This window comes from Drosophila persimilis, unplaced genomic scaffold (genome assembly GCF_003286085.1).
Source record: "Drosophila persimilis strain 14011-0111.01,24,50 unplaced genomic scaffold, DperRS2 tig00000124-arrow-pilon, whole genome shotgun sequence".
Lineage (NCBI taxonomy): Eukaryota > Metazoa > Arthropoda > Insecta > Diptera > Drosophilidae > Drosophila > Drosophila persimilis.
In genome coordinates, this window is record NW_020825294.1 from 11679681 (window position 1) to 11697005 (window position 17325).

Consider the following 17325-nt stretch of genomic DNA (forward strand, 5'->3'; position numbering starts at 1 on the left):
TTCAAAAGTAGTTACCTAATTGGCCCACTCTGGGTCTGATTGCTTATCCTTCACAACAATTTCCATAAATACAAAAGAACCTTAAAATAATAAATATGAACTTCTTTAACTTAAATTTAAAATATATTTATTTTAAATATGAAATATTTCATATCAAAATTCAACAATTTCCTCTCTAAATGCAAATTTTGGTGTACTTAAATGTTAGTGTAAATATTAAAAATTAAGCCGTTTTCTCTAGAAACGTAGTCTCCTTTAGCGCAGTCTGTTGGCCAATAAGGGAGTCTAAGTTCGAGTCTGAGGGCGAAGATTCACTGGTTTTCCGAGGCAATTGTGACTTGCAATTACTATGTACTGAATAGTTTCTTTACCAACACTGTTTCTCTGATAAATTCCAGCAAAAAGCGGCATGCACTTATTTACAGTGCCAGGAACACAGCCCATTAGTCAAACGGAGCCAAGTAAATTGTCAATTAAAGCTATATTTCCACCCACACGAAAAGCCTAACTGAAAAATAGGCCCAAGTGAAACAGCAACAACAATTTTGAAAAATTAACACCAATTTTTCACACATTTCACTTTTGAGTGCACCGACCCAATGCATGGCATCCAAAAGCAACAGAAAAACGAAACAAATATATTTATAAATATTTTCTAAATATAAAATCAATGAAATTTCGGTTCCTAAAACTTTTCGACACCGCAATTTGTTAACAATTTTCACACGCTGCCGTTTGACAGCTGCCACGCCCCCACATAAATCGTTCGCCCCGATGCGTAGAGCAGCCCATTAGTCAGAATGGTCCGACCTGACAGAAGCACTTGGGGTGCTTCTCGGCTGTCTGTGGGGGAGGTTGCAGTTGCATTTGGATAACAATTGATTATCGAGATGGGAGAAAAACATTTCGCAAGTATACTGGAAATATTTTTATATAGTCAATATACAGATTGGCTGATATTCAAGAGAAGGCTGTCAGATGGGAAGCAAAAAACCATCTGAGAGGTTTGGATTTAAAGCCCTTTAACTTCATTGCGCTGACAGTCCGATGCAGATGCGGCCTGTTGGCCAACTGGGGCCAAGGTAGAGGTAGCGGCATGTGGCGTACAGATGCTCAAATGGATGCACATACTCGTACTCCTGCCCCAAGTCTCTGGGATGGACAGATGCAGAGCATGTTGCTTGCAACGGGAAATATATATTCCAGTTGCAAGGTTTGTGTTTCGGAAACGTGGTTCATGCCGCATCTATGTGATAATGTTATTTTGTGTACCGGATTTGATCTATACCGATCTGATCGGGAAGGAAATGGTGGGGGTGTTGCTGTATACATAAACAAGAAACTCAAATCCAAATTAATATGCAAGCACCCTCCAGAAAATGCAATAGAATACCTTTTTATAGAATTATCGGCCTCTAACAGTTCTCTTAAATTACTATTGGGCTGTCTGTACAGACCACACCGCAATACAATCTACCAACAAGTAATTGATGCAATTTCAGACCTATCTGTAAGCTATACTGACGTAATTATAATCGGGGATCTAAACAGCAATATACTGAAGGAACGACATATGGAGTCAGCGATGGCATCGTTAGGCTCGCATCTAGTCAATAATAGTAGACCAACACATTTCTCAAACACTGCAAGTACATTATTGGACCTTTGTTTTGTCAATGATAAAGAAAAAATCGTTCTTTATGATCAGTTATCTGTCCCAACATTTTCCAGACACGACCTACTTTTCCTGACTTATGATTTTAATTGTAAAAAGATTGACGACGACATATGGTACCGAAATTTTAAGAGCATTGACATTACCAAACTTAATGACGAATTCAATACATATGACTGGAATATAATATTTGGCATGGATGATGTTAATTCTCAAGTAGAACAACTACGAGCTCACATAACATGTCTTTATGAAAAATTCGTACCACTGCGTAAATTAAAGATTGCACAAAAGAAAAATCCATGGTTCAATCAATGTATTGCACACAATATATCATTAAGGGACAAAGCATATAACAAATGGAAACGCTACAGAACGTCTGTTCAGTATCAAGAATTTAAAACTTTAAGGAAAAAAACCAACCTATTAATACTGACAGCTAAAAAATCTTTTTATTCTGTAAGGTTTCAAAGTGCAATATTAACAAGAAGGACATGGAGGGAGCTCAAAGACTTGGGAATAGGGAAGAGGACAAATAACACCAAAATTGATGTAGACATAGATGAATTAAATAGAAAATTTGTGATAAACGGGGTACCTGAAGTAGCATATAATCATTATCTTGACAATATACCGAATAGTTCCTGTGATAATAACTTTAGCTTCATGTGTGCCAGTCAGTGTGATGTCCTTGAATCTGTGCTTAAAATTAAGTCAAATGCAATCGGACTGGATGAAATACATCCAAAATTTCTAAAAATCTTACTTCCAAAAATATTACCACATGTGACTTATATTTGCAATACTGTCTTAACAAAATCAATATTTCCAAGTACATGGAAGCTTGCGAAAATAACACCGGTCCCTAAAGGAAAAAATGAATATAGACCTATATCAATTCTATCGTTTTTGTCAAAAGTCCTTGAACAATTAATGTCACAACAAATTCAAACTTTTCTAGATAACAATGCACTACTAAGTGACAAACAGTCAGGTTACAGAAGACAAAGAAGCTGTACTACGGCAATAGTAAATATAACGGAAGACATTAGATTAACACAAGATGAAGGAAATGTGACGCTATTAGTACTACTTGACTTCAGTAAAGCATTTGACACGGTTAACCACGAAATCTTATTAAGTAAATTAGTTAACTTTTTCAATTTTAGTAAGGTAGCTATAAAGCTATTAAAATCGTATTTAACGGATAGAAGACAGGTAGTGGTAAGTGGAAGTAGAATTTCTTCAATGATGAGCACTGCACGTGGTGTGCCTCAAGGTTCAGTTCTTGGGCCGCTTTTGTTCTCATTATATGTGAATGACCTGCCAGACGTCCTGTTAAATTGTAAAAGTCATATGTATGCGGATGACGTCCAAATGTATGTCAGTCGTCCATTGAGTAAAATTGATGAGTGTATAAGTGTGTGTAACAGTGATTTGCTCAATGTGAGTAGCTGGGCGAAGCGTAATGGTCTGGCACTTAATCCAGATAAATGTAAATGTGTAATTATATATAAGAAGCAACTAAATACGATGGCCTATCCAAAACTTGAAATTGAAGGAAAACAAATTAATTACGTAGATCAGGTGGAAAACTTAGGATTAACATTTAACAATACGCTTTCTTGGAGTAGCCAAGTAGTGAAAGCTACTGGTAGAACATATAGTCTACTAAGAAAACTCGCACCAACACAAAAATACCTGCCAGATAAACTCAAACTAATGATAGCTAAGACATATTTGACACCCACCTTATTCTATGGTATTGAAATATTTGGAAATTGTGACGCTGAATCTCAAAAAAAACTAAAAGTAACATTTAACAACATTGCCCGCTACATATATAATAAGAGACGAACCGATCATATCTCAATCTTAGCAAGACAAATATTCAAAATGGATTTAAAGACATGGATAGGGTACAGAACAATTATTTTTCTACATCGAATAATCTATACCAGACAGCCGAGCTACTTATATGATAAATTAACCTTTGCTTCATCAAATAGAACGTTGAATCTGGTAACCATAAGGTACAAACTTGCCAATTCAGGAAAACAATTTTTAGCAAATGCTATTCGGTTATGGAATGAGTTACCTTTCAATATTAAAAATATTAGTAGAGCAACGCAATTTAGGGATAAACTAGAAAAACACTTGATAAACCCATAAAAAAAAAAAAAAATAAATAAATAAATAAATAAGTAAATAAAAATAAATAATAAAAATAATAATAATAATAAAAAATAATAATAAAAAAAAAATAAATAAATAAATAAAAAAAAAATAAAATAGGAAAAAAACAAAAAAAAAAAAATTAGAATTAGTATTAGTATTAATAATACAAATATTAGTCATAATAATAAAAATATTAGTCATACCAAAAATGTTAGAATAAGAAAATCATTCTGCTTAAAGCATACAACTACATACATATGTGAACTCCATGTGACTAGCGCTTTAACATAAAGTAGGAATACTGTTGCGTTAGGAATATATATACAAATAAATACAAATACAAGGTTTTCTTCCGTGTACACTGTGCACGCTCTGTAATCCCTGACTTGTATTTATTATTATTTAACCAGTAATGCAATAAACAGAACTAGAGGCAACCCATCCAATGGCAAATTGCTGGGATTCAAGCAGTTCCGTGTGTGTGTGCCTCACCTTGCATGGACGTGGTGTTTGAACAGAAGGACTGGCACGGGCACGACCTCCATGTACGGACAAATGAGGTGAATGAAGTGAATAAAACAAGTATTAAACAGTAATCAGTCCAAGAACAAACCATAGTGTCTTCATGTATGAGAAGAAGTCCTTAATAGTAATCATCCCATATATATTTTTAGGAAAAATATTTTTCTAGTTGGCCCTTTCGTATGTACCTGGTGGCTTTAATGCATACATTTATTAGGTAATCTGATATAAATAGTTATATATGCATATCTCTTATCGACTGATTGAACTTCATTTCAATGCCCTCAATGGGTTGTAATCAGTCGAGCCAATCAAACCAATCCATGGGCTTTACATAACTCCAATCCAAGGCATTGTCTTGCAATTCAAACCAAATCAAAAGCCGCCCACATGTCCCCCGGAAAACTCCAGTGCAACGATTTCATGAATATCTAAATATTGATGAACCTTGGTCACTATGCGACCCCTTCGACTTGTCTGTGTCTATTCAAATTGAATTTCAGTCTCTCGTTTGTTGAATGCGCTTTTTGTTTACAAGATCCAAAACAAAATCGACTCCGAAATGGCGCCTATCTAGCAGACAGATCTAACAATATGGATAAAGAGATCCAAAAATATAACGTTGTATTTGAACGACTGGAATCGAAAGGCAGCCAGCCGCAGGAAAGACTCACAACAAATAAACAAAACGCACGGAAATCTCTATTTGGTATGGGTGCCGACAAGCGCGATCCCGACTAAAACACGCACGAGAGCACGCAGATCGCAATGAACGTAGGAGTCACCTATAACCTAACATGACCCCGATGGAGCATATTCTTCGACAGATAATAGCACTATTAATGGGGTGCCTAGTCGTATCCCCATATCTACTAGGCTGATGATATCCTCTTTAAATGAATTATCAAATAATTGCCGGAAAATACTTATGATTTTAATTCGATATCAATAGATGTACAACAACATTTATCAACCAGGAACATTGTATTATCAAATGCCTAAATCTAGTCGCTTCTCCCTCGTTTCACCAGCACCTGAGTACCACACTCATCAGCAGACGGAACGGACATCACATCAGCACATCACTATACGTAGAGCTCGATTGAATCGAACCATCGGAGAATGCTTATCAAGAACATCGGAGCGCCTTAATGGCTATTATTAAAAATAAGATTTCGCTCAATGCATTGGGTATTTATTATGGTTTTGAAAATGCTTAATTTCATATTATTGTTTTTGTCAGTCATTTACTCCACTCTTCGTGGCTGCAGCATTAAGAAAATCAAGACCGAAAAGAAAAACTTTAGAGCTGATTTCCTTCAAGTCTGCTAAATAGCTTTCACTATTTATATTGGTAGGCGAATCCCCTTTCAGTCTAATCGAAGCCTTTGCCACACTGAGAGCTGCCATAAACTTCGTATCCAAGCCCTGGCCAACTGATGCTGGCCTGAGGGTGGCCTCAACTACGGAAGGCCCCAACAGTGACGTCGCCCCACATTGACGTCATTATGTTGTGGGTATGTCAGCAGCAGAGACCAAACTATGCTACTCGTATAAAAGTCTTCGTTCTGCGACGTCATCGTCGAGGAGGTGAGGTGAATATAAGAGCAGGGACTTTTGATGAGAGCTACAGAGCTTCGGCTCACAGCAGCCCCCAAATATGGGGACAGGGTAGCATTGCATAATTGTTGAGTGTTGAAGATGCAGTTCCAACAGGGATATACTCGTGGAGCGAACTAGAGTTGGAGAAACAGTACTGCGCATTCTCTGTGAGAGGCACTGGTGTCTCTCGCTCTTGGCCAACAGCTGTTATGTGGATGCTGCTACCGCGACATCTCCATCGGTGACGTCTCCTTGAACTCAACATTTGTGGAGGCCATTGAGGCCAATGCTGTTCGCCATTGGACAGAGAGAACGGCAGATACATAGATGCGAACATCCTGTCTGTGTGCAATATACTCGTACCATACCATGATCCCCTTTCCATTCTTCTGTGGATAATAGAAACGGTTCTTTTATCAGGGTTCGTATGCCCTCCCTCCTATGTGGGCAACAGTTCCGTCAGCTGACGGCATGGGTTTTCCTTCACTCGTTAATATTTAAATAGTTACCAACCCGCTAAAGGTCAAGTCTCTGCACGTGGCCAACTACGCTGCCTCAGCAGGCCCAGCCTTTGGACGAATAATTTTTTGAATTATTCGCTTTTGTAAATTGATTTTCGATAGCCAAAATTGCTCATCAATATGGTCGTTTTTAGCTTTTAAAACTCAAAAATCTATACAGCTACAAAATAACAAAAAATTGCGAAGAAAAACCTGAAAAGCCTCAGTCGAGTACCCATCCTTCCACCATCATCTGCACGCTGTCAAGGCTATGCCGTACTCTCTCTCTCTCTCTCTCTCTCTCTCTGCCTCTCTCCCTCTTACCACGCCTGACCAATAAAAAGCACTTTGTATGGTCTAACCGCCTCTCCCTACCTCAACCTCTCTCCAAACCCATTTGGCAACGGCCGCCAAACGACAGAAGCAAGAATAACATTTCGGCAGACATAAATCGATAAAATTAAGAGGCTGCAGTCCACAGAGCATAGCAAAGGGGAGTCCTTACAGACAGACAGAGGACCGAGAGAGAGAAACAGAGAAAGAGGCAGAGGCAAAGCCTCCCAAAAAGCATCAACAGCTGAAATGAAAAGGGAAAAAGCCAACAAATTTTGGGGTTTTGGTAAAATGGAAACATTGAAAACGTCCCATCCGTTTCCGTTTCTCGTTTTTTGCTAGATGTTGCAGGGAAAAACGGAGAGAGTTGCCAAGTAAATGCATAATTAGGCTAAAATGTTGTATCTTAAACGAAAGGCGAAAGCACATTTGGCAGGATGGCTTGGCTGGGACTGTTTCTGTATCCTGTTTGAAAGCGAATGGCGGATAGATGATGATGATGCATCCAGGGCACCCTTCGTCGTCTGCCTGGATGCTGTGGCGCAGGCCATCCGACAGGACTTGCCTCTCCGCCTTTCCTGTTCCCCGTAAATGTCCGGGCTGTGCCTGTGGATACATAGGAAACAAGAGAAAGTGATACATAAAACACCAGTCTATAGACACATAAGGGAATGATGAGTTCTGTCTGTGCAGGCCTTTCGTATTGCTTGCGTAGAGCCTGGGGTGGGTAATTCAGCTTGATGCTTGGCAACACTCCCTTCAACATTTGTGGCGTGCAAATGGGATCTATTAGGATTTCTTTTAGGGCTTAAAGCAAGGGCTTCAAACTGTGCAATTCGCTTGGAAAATGAGTGATAAAAAGGGATAACGTAGAACGACTGATTGAATCAGTGAATCATCAGAGGACAAACAAAACGGATAAGCCAAGAACTCTCTATTGTTGGCTTAAATGGTCAGTATATTCAACAACAATTTGACCATCTATAATCTATAAGAACTACTTTACCTTCGTCCTTACTTATTTTATTAGATATTATCTCTATCAGTTTATTTCTTTATTCTTCTATAACTTCTATAACTTCATCTCGATGAAGTCAGTTTCCACTACCGTCAATTCCTATTGTAATCCATCAAAATCGAATATACTACACACCGTTGCGCGTATTTAGCTGAAACATATATGTATGTATTTTGAAGGCAATCTATTAACGTGGCCGTAAAATCCACACACATGGCAACCATTCGGAAGCGTGTTCCCCAGCGCCGACCTCTACCAATTTATTTTAATCTAAACACAACCGAGCAGCATCGTCACTCATAGGCCCCTGCCCCCCGTGTGCTGGCTGCTGCTGCCCCCTACAACACCAAAACAAAACAAAACAAAACAAAAGTTTATTCACACTACGGTAGATTTTGCTCGGTCTTGTTCTTGTTTTTTTTTCTATAATCTAATTTTCCATGGCGCACTCCCATCGGGCGACCGTTTGTTTTCGTTTCTGACTCTCTAGGTAACCCGTGCATATGTACATATCATCCGATGAAAGCGATAATCTCCGTCCCCCACTTCGACCACCCACCCGCCCACTCACCAGCGGGGCCCACGGATTTGGAAAGCGCTTTCGGGCGTCAGGCGTGACGGTCAATGATCACTTTTGGGCAACGACTGCGGCGGCAACAGCAAATTTGATCATCCATCGAGTCCCACAGCAGGCAATCATTGAGGTTGTTTGTTTTTGTTTTTGTTTTGTTTGGGGTTTGTCTTTGCGTTTTCGTTTGCTGGCGTTGACGCACTCTAATAACTTTTATAAACGGTGTTCGGGCAATTTTGCCCATTAAATATATTTGGCTGCCGGACAATCAAAAACAAAAGTTAGTTACCATTTTTTAGGGAAGAGCTTGTTTGAGTATGTTGGTTTTTTTTGTATGAGACAGAAGATACTTTAAAAGAGATTTAAAATAGTGGGTGTTTTTTTTTGTTAGATCAATTTAAAGAGTATAGAGAAATTCAAGATACTATTTCCGAGCAGCATCGTCACGCATAGGCCCCTGCCCCCCGTGTGCTGGCTGCTGCTGCCCCCTACCATTTCCTACTATACGAAACTATTTTAACTTCATCTATCAGTCTATCAATATATCAAACTACTCAAGGAATATTTTATTTTATTATCTCTGAAGAGCACCCCCTCTTCGGCGTGTGAGCGAAAATAATATTCCTCAAGCTCCTTTCGTTTAATAATTTAATTTCGCTGTGAAAATGAAACACGCAAGTCTACGCCATCATCCGATCATCCAAACCTCATTTCTTACTCCTGGACAAGGCATTTTTTCTCCAGTAGTTGGCTGGCATGCGATCTGTCCATAAGAGACTTTTACTTGCTATCCTTTGCTACGCGGGGACTTGACTTCCGTTTTGTATCGAACTCTGTGCAATTTCCGCCTTGAAAAAAACATTTGCGTGACTTGAGAAATCTGATGTGAGAGTTTTACATGGATTGAAATATATAATATACAACATATTACTCACAGTGCTGTCGATTCGCAGTGTGCAGGCCTGGCCAGGCCAGGCCAGGCCACGCCTGTCTGGACCTGTCACAGACACTTGTTGATTAATAGGCGAGAGAAGTCAGTCTCTCTCCAGCACCCGGTTCAGGTGGCTGACCTTCCCATTTTTCCCATTTCCTCGTGCTTTGTCTCCGACTCTGTTCCCCCGATCTGCGCCAAATTAATTCGGTAATGTGAAATATTTCATTCCAAATATGCCCGCCCGATATCATTCTCTGTTGGCTATTTCCATCTGAAACAAGCTTCCGTATACTGAACGCAGACAAAAGGAAATATCTGTACATATTTATTGAAATTTCTTTCGGCTTTTCATTTATTTCACAATGGATTCGGTGTAAGAGGCATTCCATGAAATACCTTTTGACTCAATTAAGAGACTGCTAAAACCATTTGTCATTGAGTTCGCTGAAAATGATCCATGCGATTTTCACAGAAATGAGACGTTGAAATAAATGCGTGTTTCAAAATTCACAGGAAAATATATTATATATACGGGGAGAGGTCGAAAGTCTATTAAAAATGATTTAAGAACAGATAGTTGTTAAAATATATACATTTTTTTTATTATGATTGATTTTTCATGCATCATATACATTCAAAAACTAAAAAGCTGGCGATCGGTTTTTGTGAAAATTCAATTAGACTAAAAATAACTGCAAGAATTTTAAGCAATATATATTTTTTTTATATTTATTTCAGAGTTCGCTGGGTGCTTTTCGGACCGCAATACCATTCAATACCATGGCTCTTGGCGATTCTCTGTGGGTTTTTTATCAAACCGAAAGTGGGATCAACTTATCCTCTTAAAAGACTCCTTATCACTGATTCTCTAAGAGCCTGCCTGTGTCTATGCCTACCGGTTCTTTTCTTTGGTTTTCTTGATTTGCTTGGTTTCTTACGTTTATCATTCTTGATCGATTCTTCGAGTTGAGTTTTATTTAGGAGTTTCGTAAATGAATTGTGTTCTGGCTGCCAGATCCAAGAGGGGTCTAGCCCTTTCTTATTTGTGTTTTTTTTTCCTTTCTTGCGATTTTCGGGAAAACCTTTCACCCTGAGTTGCTCTGGCGTTAGGAGTTTCGTATAGGACTTGTGTTCTGGCTGCCAAATCCAAGAGGGGTCTATCCCTGGCTTTAAGCCTGGTCTGCTTTCTCTCTGAATGACGGAATGGTCCTGATAGTCCAGAAATTTTGGTGGATCTTCGTTGCTTTCTTTTCGTGACACAAATGCACATGTTCCATCCCATTTCAAATCTCGAAAATCTTCAGTATTTATTGCATCGGATCGGGGTGCACGTCGATGACGGCAGTGTATTGGGATCGGTATATGGATAATCCCCAGGACAACCAGCCAAAGTCGGAGCTCTAGTATCTCCATAACTGATCAAACGTATTCCCTCTAGTCAACTGTGCCTACAATCGATATAAAGCTGATTTCTTATAATGTGAGGAAAATGTAATATTACACGGATGTTAACAGCGGAACAGCGATGTGGCAATGCAAGTTTTTCATGCATACATATGAGAAACTGTTTAATCCATCCCTGAATAATACTAACCCCCTTTTCTAATACTTTATTTTATTATTTTTATTGGTAAATAGGCCATATTAATATATATATATTTATATATAATGGCACAGAATAGAGATATATGTAAGTCCTAGGCATTAAACCAGTTCTCGCCTCCTCTTTCTTTTCGCATCAATCATAGCACAATGTGGCTTGACAGAAACTTACCGCAAATTGATTAGAGTTCACCTGTTTAGAGGTTTTCAAGGAAGTTTACAGGTGGATGTTATTTACAACTATTTCTGTAAAGCATTCGACTTTTAGCACAAAAACTGTAGCTACGATTTCTAGCTTCCTTTGTTTCAGGTCTACGAGAGTCCTCTTTAAGAACTGTCTCTCTTCACCAGAAAAGTGTTCTTCAGGAGTACCAAAGGGTACCAGCCATCTAGGCCCCTTACTTTTCACACCGTTCATGGCCTGCCTTCGTAATTAACAAACTCTGTGTTCAGTATAAGGATATTTCATTTCACTCTCTCGCTTTCAATCCGATCTCAAAAACTTTCAGTCTTGGTGTTGTGCAAATTTGTTAAATTTGTTAAATTTGTTAATGCCTTGAAATGTAATGTTATGTAATTTCATTGTTCTGGCCCCTTGTTAGTTGATGATCGTAATTTTATATACATAGTTCGTCCGATTTTAGTACAAAGTACACTAGTACCGTAAAAAATCTATACAGTATAACTTTTTACTTTTTTCTTCGTGTGGCCTCAACTGAGATGCTGGTGGGGATTTCCCTCTTTCCCTAATAGATTGCTTTGAATAAACCTTCTATCCTTAGTTAATCGTAGACGAAAGCTTGGTGTGATTTGTGCACTACTTGGTAAAGGGTGCCGTAGATAGCCCGAACTCGGCTGGCCCTAAGTTATCCGGATAGGAGAGTATTAACTGTCGCGGGAGTGCTAATGAGATTTTAAAGCAAAGTTTTAACAAAGGCAAGGAGTTCCTTTCTCGTTCTGTTGGAGTCATCTTCCAGTGATGCCAGAACCGGGCCGCCCAGCTATTTTCTTCTTGCCAGTAAGAGAACCGGGCAGTTGTAGAATATTTCGTCCAGTCCAGTTGCTTTTATGCCCGTGAAGGAATCTATAGCCCAGTGGTTGTACCTCGGCTGCTAGGTCCCGATGCTTTTTGGTTGATGGGCTGCTTTGAAATCAGCTTCTGGAGTCTTGCGGTTTCTGGTACTTTCTCGATGTTGGAGCAGAAATTGCTCCATTCTTTTCTTTCTGCCTTACGTATATCCTTTTTTAGCTCCTAAGTAACATTTTGCACATGCACGTGCACGTGGGGTATACCATTCTCTTTGTTGGCTGTAATATTAAGGCAATCGTGTGCTACAACAGGAAAGCATTGATTACTACCGCAGTGTATTGGGATCGCCAAGACAACTAGCCAAAGCCAGTTGGCTTTGCAAATGACAACTAACAGCAAAATGCATTTCCTTTGGGCCGCACCTCTAGAAATAATTTACAATATTTAAGCTGCTTGACCCAACAATTTGTATTAGTAAATAATCAAAAACAAAATATCCTAGGGATATCCAGTTTTCGCCTCCTCCCTTTATTTCGAATTAATTATGGCACAATGTGGCTTGACATATATCGTAAAACATTTCGGGATCCTCAGCTAGGACTACCACGGACAGAAGAAGCCCAGCAGCCATGGCCTCTGGTTGCTCTACAATTTGCCAGGAAGCAACCTCGTGTGGGAGACTCCCATTTGGTGATGATGCATCAGCAGCCACTCGATAATCTCACACGAGCTGCTCCTGTATCCTATTCCCAACAATTAGTTGTTTTCTAATAATAGCTATTGCGGAAATAGCTTTTTTATCCCCGATCGGCCGAATAAATGATGATGTTCCCACAACAACAGATGATGCTGCAGATGAATGGTCAACGTGACCAACAACAACAAATGATAAAAGAAGTGAAGGATCATGGTGAAGCTCAATCACAGAAACTAGGATGTATGACTAAGCAGATGGAAGAGAAATGGGCCAGCGTTGACAAGCAACTCCAGGAAAACTCAGAAGCAGTTCAGCGTCTGGATGAGGAGATCACACGTCTTGATGAATTGGGCAAGTAGAAAATCGTCTCGAAGATCGGCTCGTGGACCGATTCCGTCAATTGGAATTGGGTGTTTCTGTCAACAACATGACAGCAGCCAAACCGAAGTTCCATACACCTAGTTTTGATGGCACAACAACATTTGGTGTTTTCATGACTCAATTCGAAATGTCAGCGTCGAGGAATAATTGGACGGAAGCTGAAGTGCTTTCCCTGAAGGGTCTTGCTGCTGAGGTGCTACAATCGATTCCCGACGAAGATAAATTGAATAACGAGGCTGCTAAGCGTGCCTTGGGGAGTCGAGATGGAGGTGATCACATGCGGGAAGCTCATCGCTTGGAACTGAAGGGCAGGTTACAACGTTGCTGGGAGTCGCTTCAAGAGTTCGCGACAGACATAGAGCGACTCTCATGCCAGGCTCATGCCCCACCGACTTTCTGGAGAGATGCACAATCAATGGTTTTATAGTCTTTTTTTATCATGCCTATTATATGCGACTCTTCACCTGTAGCCGTGCGCAGGCGTATCCCGTTGAGTGGCTCCACATTTCCTTTAGCTGTACCTCTCTTGATTATAGAATGAGATGCACCTGTGCCCAAAATTAGTGGCAACTCGGCTCCATCCAAAATGCCCCTGATAGTAAGGAAACGAGAATTCTGAAACAGTTCGTAGTGTGAGTCAAATCTTGCCCCTCTGTGCCGACTCGTTTTATTTTTTATAATATCTGCTCTCTAGGGATCTCTAGTCACAAATTTTTGATAGGCTCATGATTCTGTGATATCTTTCTCTCCATGACCTGGTTGCTGCGTATATAAACAGCGTGCTAAAATTGAATTTATTTTTTCAATTGCTTGTTTTGAAGCAAAACGAAACAAAAGGACCTCTAAGATGCAACACCTTTTTATTCAACGAACTGGTATCAAAAACCAAATGGTATTAATCTTATGGTAATGCATCAATAAGACATCTATTTTTATACCCAATACCCAAAAAGATTATAGGGCATGGGTATATTAGATTTGTGCTGAAAATGTGGCGAAAATGCGTTTCCGACCCCATAAAGTATATATATTCTTGATCAGCATTAATAGCCTAGTCGATTGAGCCATGTCCGTCCGACCGTCCCTCATTTCTTTTGCAATCACGATTAGTTTTGTTGTACTTTAACTTAACTTTACTTTTCATTTCGGCGAGGAAAATGCTTCCATTTTGAAAATGGAACAATCTTGCGTTTTGTGAAATCGGGAGACAAAACGATAAGCCTACGGTTTCTCTTTACTGTGTTAGGTTTCCTTTTGAAGCCCACTTGCAGTTGACTTAAATTTAGGAGTTTTGTGAATGAATTGTGTTCTGGCTGCCAAATCCAAGAGGGGTCTAGACCTTTCTTGCTAGAGTCTCTTGCGTTAGTTTTTCCTTTCCTACGAGGGTCTGGATAACCTCCAACCTGGACTTGACTATACGTTAGGCGTTTCGTGTATGAATTGTGCTCTGGCTGCCAAATCCAAGAGGATCCCATCCCATTGCCGGAATAATCGTCATAGTCCAGATATTTTGGTGGATCTTCCCTGTTCCCTTGTGGAAACACAAAATCACATACTTTTTTCAATCCATCTTTGTCTTCTTTTGAGTTGGTTGGAGATGTATATGGGGGTATACCATTCTCTTTGTTGTCTGTAATATCATGGCAATCGGGGGTTACAACAGGAAAGCATTGATTACCACCGCAGTGTATTGGGATCGGCATGTAGATAGTCCCCAAGACAACCAGCAAAAGTCTGAGCTCCAATATCTCCATGACTTATCACACGTATTTCTTCTATTCAACTGTGCCTACAATCCATATAAAGCTGATTTCTTATAATGTGAGGAAAATGTAACATTACACGGATGTTAACAGCGCAACAGCGATGTGGCAATGAAAGTTCTTCATAGATACAAGAAATTTTTAAATCAGTCCCTGAAGCTACTCTTTTAATACATTACTTTATTATTTTTGTTAAGCTGCTTTACGTTTTTAATAACTGTTGAGAGTTTTGAATTGAATGAAAGTCTAGGGTTTGTATATAAGTCACAATTTACGAGTATTTGCATATGTCAACCAACTTATCGCGTATGTATATTGTATTTATGGTTAACTGGGTGAACGATTAATGCTGTTGGATGTTAATCTAATAGCTGCGAAACTTAACTGTTAGCTCAATACAGAAAATTCAAGGGCTGATGGCCCAAATTGGATAGCCCGAGAGCGTTAGAGCTGCTCGGGTCCGCTGCTAAGACGAGTATGAATGATTGATGGAGGCAATATGAAGAGACGAATTAATTCCGCTGCATTTGCGGTAACAAAAGTTCTTTACAGTGGGCATTGCAAATGACAACCAAACAACAAAATGCATTTCCTTTGGGCCGCACCACTGGAAATAATTTACAATATTTAAGCTGCCCGACTATTTTAACCGGTAAATAGTCCAATAAAAATAATCCTAGGTATTAACCAGTTTTCGCCTCCTCCCTTCCTTTGGAATTAATCATAGCACAATGTGGCTTGACGTATCTTAAAACATTTCGGGATCCTTGGCAACGACTACCACGGACAAAGGAAGCCCAGCAGCCCGGGCCACTGGTTGCTCTTCAATTTGCCTACATTTGGTCTGTGGCATCTCGGAAGTCTGCATATGATTGAGTGCCTAAAATTTGCACGCACCAACAGACAGTAAGACAGACATAGGGGGAGACGGGGAGCAACCTCGTGTGGGGGACTACCCTTTCAGCTACTGATGATGCATCAGCATCTACTCGTTAATACCACACGAGCTGCTCCTGTATCCTATTCCCAACAATTAGTTGTTTTAGATGAGTGTTTCCTAATAATAGCCATTGTGGGGATAACGATTTTTATCCCCGATCGGCCCCCAACACGTTGATAACGAAGAGCAAGAATCGAGAGAACGGTTAGGAATATTATAGAAACTTGTAACAATAAAAATGTGCGGCTGAAGACCAATAATTTGCTGCTATTTGGCAAGCAGATAATCTGCTCCGAAAGGCCATTAAAGTCTTCCTATTTTTAAGGAATTTAATTGACAATTTACTTATCTTCATTTGACCATTTGGTCGTCCGCCTTAACCATTTCCCTCAGCCTCGAGCTCCTTTTTCAAAAATAGACAGGCTAAAAAATACTACTCAAGAAGAAACATTGTTGTCATAGTAGGTAATCCACCTATTTGTGTCTGTAAGCAAGAATAGGATTTTTTTCGTTCATTTCTTCCGCTCTAGTCGCTTTGCTAAGCATTTCACTCTAATTGGCGCTGCAAAACACCTACAACTAGTAGCTCAATAATTATTTCAGAACCAATTTTGAGGTTGGGTTAAAAAAAAAAGATATATAAAGAAGACACAAACAAAATTAAACTGGTAATGGTATCAAATTTATGTTAATGCATCAATAAGGCAACAATTTTTTTCATTTGTAATTAAAGTTAGTTTTGTTGTATAGAAGAGCGTTTACTTTTCATTTCGTTTTGAAAATGGAAAAATCTTGCGTTTTTTGAAAATAGGAGCACCAGTCAACTTATCCTCTTAAAAGCTTCCTTATTACTGATCTTCTAAGTAGGTTCCTGCTTTTAAGCCTACCACTTATCTGTGCTGTCTGCTGTTTCCCTTCATTTATGATTTTCTTGAATGAATTTTTTACTGACTCCCAAATCCCAGAGGGGTTTAGACCTTTCTTGCTAGAGTCTGCTGGGTTATCTTTTCCTTTCGTACTAGAGTCTGGATAACCTTTGACCTGGACTTGACTATACGTTAGGCGTTTCGTGTATGAATTGTGCTCTGGCTGCCAAGTCCAAGAGGAGGGGTTCCCAGCGCCGGAATAATCGTCATAGTCCAGATATTTTGGTGGATTTTCCCTGTTCCCTTGTGGATACACAAAACCACATTCTCCATCCCATATATCTTCGTCATATTTTTTATTGTTTGGAGGTGCACGTGGGGGTATACCATTCTCTTTGTTGTCTGTAATATTATGGCATTCGGGGGTTACAACAGGAAAGCATTGATTACTACCGCAGTGTATTGGGATCGCCAAGACAACCAGCCAAAGTTGGAGCTCCAATATCTCCATGACTTATCACACGTATTCCTTCTTTTCAACTGTGCCTACAATCCATACAAAGCTGATTTCTTATAATGTGAAGAAAATGTAACATTACACGGATGTTAACAGCGAAACAGCGATTTGGCAATGCAAGTTCTTCATATATTTTTAAGACATTTTTTAATCAATCCCTGAATCTAGTCTCTTAATACTTTATTATATTATTTTT

At 39.4% G+C, this 17325-nt stretch overlaps 1 pseudogene; it reads left to right on the plus strand.

Moving 5' to 3' along the window:
• Positions 1-17325, plus strand: part of LOC113565450 — a 50318-nt pseudogene that overhangs the window by 9847 nt on the left and 23146 nt on the right.